This window comes from Equus przewalskii, chromosome 25 (genome assembly GCF_037783145.1).
Source record: "Equus przewalskii isolate Varuska chromosome 25, EquPr2, whole genome shotgun sequence".
NCBI lineage: Eukaryota > Metazoa > Chordata > Mammalia > Perissodactyla > Equidae > Equus > Equus przewalskii.
Genome location: NC_091855.1, coordinates 44190244 through 44198795, shown reverse-complemented (window position 1 = coordinate 44198795; position 8552 = coordinate 44190244).

The window sequence follows — 8552 nt, the reverse complement described above, 5'->3', positions numbered from 1 at the left end:
GAAATAAATTAATAGGATCTTAATTAATAACAGCTGAATAAGGAGCACGTATAATATTTCTTCTCCAAAGAATAAAACCACTTCTTAATGGATACTGCAACAATTAATTCCAAAAAGATCTATGCCAATTCATCCTTCCGCTGATAGGGAGCCAGTTCCCTCACAATTTTGCTGGAACTGAAGGCAATTATCTTGTTTAATTTTTGACAATCTGTTGGGACAAAAAAAAAAAGTATCGTATCTTTGTGTCTGAAAAAAAGGCTTTATTGAGATGTAATTGACATGCAGTAGACTACACATATTTAAAGTTATTTAAAGTAACCAGTTTGATAAATTTTCGTGTGTATATACTCATGAAACTATCACAATTATAAAGATAATGAACATACCCTTCGTCACCAAAAGTCCTCATGCCCCTTTGCTATCCATCCCTCCCAGCCCTCCGTGCGCACCCAGCCCCAGGCACAGAGGATCTGCTCTCTTAGCTCGTTCAGTTGACATTTTCTAATGGCAAGGCTGACGGCCCCCAGGCGCTCTCACTCACCGCTCTGGGAGTGTAATTTTGCACAGCCCCTTGGAGGGCCATTTGGCAATATGCACCTGTGAACCAGCCCTCCCCCTTCGAGGAATGTGTCTTATCGATACTGTAGCATCTATGCAAAATGACACAGGTACCAGTCCCCTCACTTCGATTGTAGAAGGAAGATGTTGGAAACTCCCTGAATGTCCATCAGGAAACACCAGGGGAATGATCACTGTGAGCCCGAACAGTGGGCTCCTGTGCAGCCGTGAGAGACAATGGGAAGTTCTCTCTGCTGTGATGGGGACACCACTCCCACACATGAGGTAAAAGGGGAAGTGTGTGTGCAGAGCAGAGGGTGGCGTGCGTGCCTCTTCCCTATTTGGGGACCATTATAAAAGCCACGACCGTGACCTTGCCTCTCTTACCCTCCCCCACTGCTCCCCTCAGGGGCAGGAGGCACTCACCTGGCTAGCAATCGGCACTGTACTAACCCTCTTCCCTCTGCTTTACTTTTGTTAAATTTGTTCCTCTCATCTCCATCTGTCTCGAAGGAAGGAATCTGTCTTAGGGAAGCTGCTCACATCCAGGGCACGTCCACGTCAGTGCTGGACTGCCCATGGCCTGCAGGTGAAAGCCACATTCTCCGAATCAGCTTTTTGAGTCATGACAACCATATTTTGATCTTCACCTGCTTGCCAATCTCAGGTTGTGCCTACGTAGGTCATTTATGGAACGCCCAACAAAAATGCGATCGTATGCCAACAGTTTCTACACGTTATACGTGCATTATACAAGGTATGTGTATATTTTTGTGTGTGTGGTAAGATACATATAACATAAAATTTCCCATCTTAACAATTTTTAAGTGGCAGTTCAGTGATGTCAAATCCACTGGCATTGTTGTGCAAGTATCACCACCATTCATTCCCGTAACTCTTTTCATCTTATAAAACTGAAACTCTATAGCTATTAAACAGTGACTGCCCCCCTCCCTCCCCTCAGCCCCTGCCAACCACCATTACACTTTCTGTCTTTACGATTTTGACTGCTCTAAGTACTCCATCTAAGTGCAATCGCACAGTGTTTGTCTTTTTATGGCAGGCTTATCTCACTTAGTAGGATGTCCTCAAGATTCATCGATGTTGCAGCATTTTGCAGACTGTCCTCCCTTTTTTTTTTTTTTTTTTTTAAGATTTTATTTTTTCCTTTTTCTCCCCAAAGCCCCCGGTACATAGTTGTATATTCTTAGTTGTGGGTTCTTCTAGTTGTGGTATGTGGGACGCTGCCTCAGCGTGGTCTGATGAGCAGTGCCACGTCCGCACCCAGGATTCGAACTAACGAAACACTGGGCCGCCTGCAGCGCGGCGCGCGAACTTAACCACTCGGCCACGGGGCCAGCCCCTGTCCTCCCTTTTTAAGACTAAATAATTAATTCCATTTTAATTAAGTAGAATTCCATTTAATTCAATTTTAATTCCATTGTATGGATATACCACATTTTGTTTATCTATTCATTCATCGGTGGACACTTGGGTTTCTTTTACATTTTAGCTATTGTAAATACTGATGCGATGAACATGGGTGTACAAATATCTCTTTGAGACCCTCCTTTCAGTTCTTTTGGGTATATACCCAGAAGTGGAATTGATGGATCATATAGTAGTTCTATTTTTAATATTTTAAGGAACCACCATGTCATTTTCCACAGCAGCTGCACCACTTTACATTCCTGCCAACGGTGTGCAAGGCTTCCAGCTTCTCCACATTCTCACCGACACTTGTAGTTTTTTTTGGGGGGGGGGGTAGTAGCCATTCTAATGAGTGTGAGGTGGTATCTCATGGTAGTTTTAATTTGCATTTCCCTAATGATTAGCGATATTTTGCATCTTTTCATGTGCCCACTGGCCATTCATATGTCTTCTTTGGAGAAATGTCTATTCAAATCCTTTGTCTATTTTTTAATCAAGTAGTTTTTTTTTATTGTTGACGTTTAGAAGTTCTCTTCATATTCTGGATATTAATCCCTTATCAGATGTATGGTTTGCAAATATTTCCTCCCATTCTGTGGGTTGCATTTTTACTCTGTGAGTAGTGTACTTTGATGCACAAAAAAATTTTAATTTTCTATTTTTTATTTTGCTACTTGTGCCTCTGGTGTCACATCCAAGAAATCATTGCCAAATCCAATGTTGTGAATCTTTTGATCTACATTTTCTTCTAAGAGTTTTAGAGTTTTAGGTTTATCATGTAGGTCTTTGATCCATTTTGGGTTAATTTTTGCATATGGTGTTAAGTGAGAGTACAATTTCATTCTTTTGCATGTGGATATCCAATTTTCCCAGCACCACTTGTTGAAAAGACTGTCCTTTCCCCATTAATGGTTTTGGCACCCTTGTCAAAAATCATTTGATTATATAAGTATATATTGAGTATATAAGTCAATATATCGACTTATTGACAAATATATTGACTATATAAGTCAAATGTCTGGACTCTCCATTCTATTCCATTGGTCTATGTCTATCTTTATACCAAAACTGCACTGTTTTGATTACTATAGTTATGTATTAAGTTTTGAAATTAGTAAGCATAAGCCCTCCAGTTTTCTTCTTTTTCAAGATTTTTTTGGCTATTTGGAGGCCCTCGCGATTACATGTTTTACATTGATTGAACTTTAGAATGGGTTTTTCTATTTCTGTAAATAATGTCATTGGGATTTTGATAGCAATTGCATCAAATCTGTAGATTGCTTTGTGTGGTATTGACGTTTTAACAATATTAAGCCTTCCAATCCATGAACATGAATGTGTTTTCATTTTTTATATCTTCTGTAATTCTTTCAGCAATGTTTTGTAGCTTACATTGTATATATCTTTCACCTCCTTGGTTAATTCTTAAGTATTTTATTCTTTTTGGTGCTATTGTAAATGGTTTTGTTTCTGTAATTTCCTTTTCTGATTTCTCACTGTTTGTGTATAGAAACGCAACTGATTTTTGTGTATTGACTTTGTACTCCTCTATTTTGCTAAATTCATTTATTAGTTCTAAGGCTTTTTTGTGGTGTCTTTAGGGTTTTCTTCATATAAGATCATATCATCAGCAAACAGAGATAATTTTACTTCTTCCTTTCCAATCTGGATGCCTTTAATTTCTTTTTCTTGCCTAATTGCTCTGGCTGGAACTTCCAGTGCCATGTTAAAAAGAAGTGGTGAGAGTGGGCATCCTTCCCTTGTTCCTGATCTCAGAGGAAAAGCTTTCGGTCTTCACCATCGAGTGTAATGTTTGCTGTAGGTTTTTCATATATGGCTTTTATTATGTTGAAGTAGTTTTCTTCTATTCCTATTATGTTGAGTGTTTTATCATGAAAAGGTGATGAATTTTGTCCAATGCTTTTTCTGCATCACTTGGGATGGTCATGTGGTTTTTTCCTTAATTTTCTTGATGTGACATATTACATTGATTTTTGTATGTTGAACTATCCCTGCATTTCAAGAATAAATCCCACTTGGTCATGGTGTATAATTCTTCTAATATGCTACTGAATTCATTTTTTTGGTATTTTGTTGAGGGTTTTTGCATCAATGTTCACAAGGGATATTGGTCCGTAGTTTTCTTTTCTTATAGTATATTTGTCTGGCTTTGGTATCAGGGCTATATTGGCCTCATAGAATGAGTTAGGAAGGGTTTCCTCCTCTTCAAGTTTTTGGAAAAGCTTGAGAAGAATGGGTGTTAGTTCTCCTTTAAATATTTGGTAGGATTCCCCAGTGAAGCCAGCAGGTCCAAGGCTTTTCTTTGTTGGGAGATTTTTGATTACCGATTCAATCTCCTTATTCATTACAGTTCTATTCGATTTCCTATTTCTTCATGATTTAGTCTTGGTAGGTTTTGCATTTTTAGGAATTTGTCCATTTCATCTAGATTGTCCAATTTTTGGACATACAGTTGTTCATACTACTTTCTTATAACCCTTTTTATTTCTGTAGAATTGATGGCAATGTCTCCATTATCATTTCTGATATTAGTGATTTGAATCTTGTCTCTTTTTTCTTTTTTTTTTTTTTAAAGATTTTATTTTTTTCCTTTTTCTCCCCAAAGCCCCCCAGTACATAGTTGTATATTCTTCGTTGTGGGTCCTTCTAGTTGTGGCATGTGGGGTGCCGCCTCAGCGTGGCCTGATGAGCAGCACCGTGTCCGCACCCAGGATTCGAACCAACGAAACACTGGGCCGCCTGGAGCGGAGCGCGCGAACTTAACCACTCGGCCACGGGGCCAGCCCCATGAATCTTGTCTCTTTTTCATAGTCCATCCAGCTAAAACTTGGTCAATTTTGTTGATCTTTTTGAAGAACCAACTTTTGGTTTCATTGATTTTCTTTATTGTTTTTCTATTCCATATTTCATTTATTTCTGCTCCAATCTTTATTATTTCCTTCCTTTTGCTTTTCGGATTCTTTCTTCTGCCCCCTCTATATTAATTTTCAAGGACCACCAAAAACAGTTTGCTTTTGCCTGGCAGGGCCAACAGCATACAGTCATAATGTTGCCTCAGAACTGTGTAAATTCTGCTTTCAGCCACAATATAGTCCACAGAGATCTCTATTAACTTTTTTTACTCTTTGTAACTTGTGTTTCAAAAAAAGCTGTGAAAAAGATTTAATTTGCATAGGAGTCACCAGGGATTGTTCAGTTATAGATTCTGATCCAGTAGGTCTGAGGCAGGCATTCTGCATTTCTAAAAATCTTCCAGGGGATGCCAATGCTGCTTAAGCTTTTTACTATTCTATTAGCATCAAAGTCCTAATACAATGATTTTTTTTTTAATGTGGTCAAATAAAAACTTGAAAATCTTTTATTTTAATCTATGATTAACTTACTTTTTTCTTTGAAAATTGTGGTAAAATATACATAACGTAAAGCTTTCGATTTTAACCAATCTGAAGTATACGGTTCAGTGTTACACAGCATTATACAGGCATCAAGTACATTCTACTTTCCAGCTCTATGAATTGATCATTTTTTATCTTAACATTCCAAAAAGCATCACACTGGTCCACCACACTGGTGACATTATGCTGATTGGATCTGAGAAACAGGAAATAGCAAGTACTTTAGATGCCTTAATAAGATGTGTGTGAATTAGAGGGTGGGCGATAAGCTACATCCTCCTCCCCCAAATTAAGAGGCCTGTGGTTTGTAAGTTTCTGGGAGTTATCTGGTCTGGAGAATTTTAAAATATCCCCTCTAAGATGAAAAGCAAATTGTCACACCTCTCACCACCTATCATGAAAAAAGAGGCAAGAGCTTGGTAGGCCTTCTGGGATTTTGGAAGCAACGTGTGCTACTGTGACTCATCGACAGAGTCTCCCATAAGGTGCCAGATTCAAGAGGGGACCAGAGCAAGAGAAGGCTCTGCAGGTTCAGGCCACTCCACCACCTAGGCCACCACATCCAGTGGTGCTCAAAACATCCATGACATAGGAAATATGGAAATCACAGCCAAATCTCTAGAATTTTGGAGCAATTCTATGCTCTATTCTGCAGATGACTATTTTCCTTCTGAGAAACGGCTTCTGGCTTTCATTTTGGATCTGGTGCAGACTGAATGTCCAATTATGGGGCACCCAGTGACCATTCAGCCTGAGTTTCCCGGCATGAGCCAAGTGTCAGACTCACCGAGCCATAGGTTTGGTATGGCAGCAGCATTCTGTCATCATATGGAAACAGCATGTGAGAGACTGAACTTGGGCGGGTCCAGGAGGCACACGTAATGTGCACAGAAGGTGGCTCAGACTCCTCAACACCAACTCTTGTTGCATTGCCTCCCTTCCCTCAGTCCATGCCTATGGCCTCTTGGGCTGTTGAGCACGAAAAACTCAAGCCTGGTTGACAGACGGTCTACAGAATATGCTAGTCCCACCTGAACGTGAGCAGCTGCAGCGCTACAGCCGCACTCAGAGGTGACCCGGAGGACAGCGGTGCGGGAACATCCCCCTAGGTGGCAGAACGCTGAGCAATACATTTGGTTGTCCCCTATGTCTAGAGTGAGAGATGGCCAGAGGTTCAGATCTCTGCTAATTTAGAGCCAGTTGCTAACAGTTTGGCTGGATGGGCAGGATCTTGGGAAAAACAGAATTGGGAGTTTGGTGACAAGAAAATCTGGGGAAGAAGTGTGTAGATGGACCTCTCAGAATTGGTACAGACTATAAAGATACTTGTGTGCTGTATGAAGGCCCACCAAGGGGCATCCGCCTCAGAAGAGACTCTCTATAATCAGGTGGAAGACTAAAGCTCTGCAGAGATGTCTGTCCACCTCTACTAGTTTGCTAGGGCATCTGTAACAAAGTGCCACAAACTGCGTGGCTTGAACAGCAGAAATGTAAGTCTCACAGCTCTGGAAGCTAGAAGTCCAAGATCAAGTTGTTGGCGAGGTTGCTTCCTTCTGAGGTCTGTGAGGAGGAATCTGTTCCGTGCTTCTCATTGAACCTCCGGTGGTTTTCAGGCAATCTTTGGTATGTTTCGGCTTTAGAAGCATCACCCTAGTCTCTACTTTCATCTCCACATGGCATTCTCCCTGTGCGTGTGTCCCCAGATTTCCCCTTTCTATAAGGACGGCAGTCATATTGGACTAGGACCCACACTAACGACCTCATTTTAACTTGATGACCTCTGTAAAGATCCTATCTCCCATAAGGTCACATTGTGCAGTACTGGGCAGTAAGATTTCTATATACATTTGGAGGGACACAATTCAACCCAGAACAGCCTCTGGTCCCCAGCCACCCCAGTGCTTTCTCAATAGTCCCACGAATGAAGCAGTTATGCTGACAGGGATGGAGACTATGCATAGGCTCAACAACACGGACTCCCTCTCACCAGGCTGCCCTGGCTACTGCCGAGTGCCTTATCTGACAACGGCAGAGCTCAGCCCTTAGCTCCTGATGACACCGCCCCCCGGGGAGAGCAGCCAGCCGCCTGGTGGCAGGTTGATCACGCTGGACCTTTTCCATCGTGGAGGGGCCAGTGATTCATCCTCCCTGGAAAAGATATATTCTGGATATGGATTTGGCTTCCTTGCTCATAATGCTTCTGCCAGCACCGTAAGTCACAGACTCATGGAATGACTTATCTACCACCATGGTGTTCCACACAGCATAGCTTCTGACCAAGGAATTCATTTCCGTTCCAAGGAAATGCAGCAGCTGGGCTCATGGTCAGGGAATTCAGTGGTCTTACACATTCCCTATCACGACGTGGCCAGCCTGACTGAAAGGCTGAGTGACTTACTGAAGGCTCGGGTATAGTGCCAGTTGGGACACAACATCCAGGAAGGATGAGTCTCTGTCTCCCAGGATTCCACACATGCTTTGAACCAGAGACCACTACGTGGCCACAGCCAAAATACACGGGTCCAGGAACCAAGGGGTGGAGGTCGAGTGGGTCCTCTCACTCTTACACCCAACTTTGAGCTCTGCTGATTTGAGGGTCTTAGTCCCTGAGGGGAGAATACTTCAGCTGGAGGACACACAGTGGCTTCATGAAATCAAAAGATGATTCTGCCACCTGGCCATTTGGGGCTCATTATGCCACTGAAGCAAAAGGCCTTAAAAAGGGATTGCTCTACTGGTTGGAGGGATGGAGTCCAATTGTTAAGGGGGAAATTGTGTTGCTGCTGCACAGTAAGGACAGGAGGATCATTCCCGAAAAGCAGGGGATTCTCTGCAGCTCCTGTTACTACTTGCACGCCCAACAGTAACAGTTAATGGAAAATTGCAATGGAAAAGGCAGCATGATTAAGGACTCAGACCCTTCTGGAATGAAAGTTCAAGTCATTTTGTCATTTAAAGATCCCCAACCAGCTGAGGTTCTGGCTGAGGGTGGGGAAAATCCGGATGAGTAATGAAAGACCGGAGTGGAATGAGTAACGGGAGAAGAAAGCCACAGAGCTCAAGCCAGAGCTCATAAGCTGTTACAGACACAAGGGCTGTGTAGCTTTGCTTTCCTTTTTGCTTGTTTAATGTGTTTATTTGCAT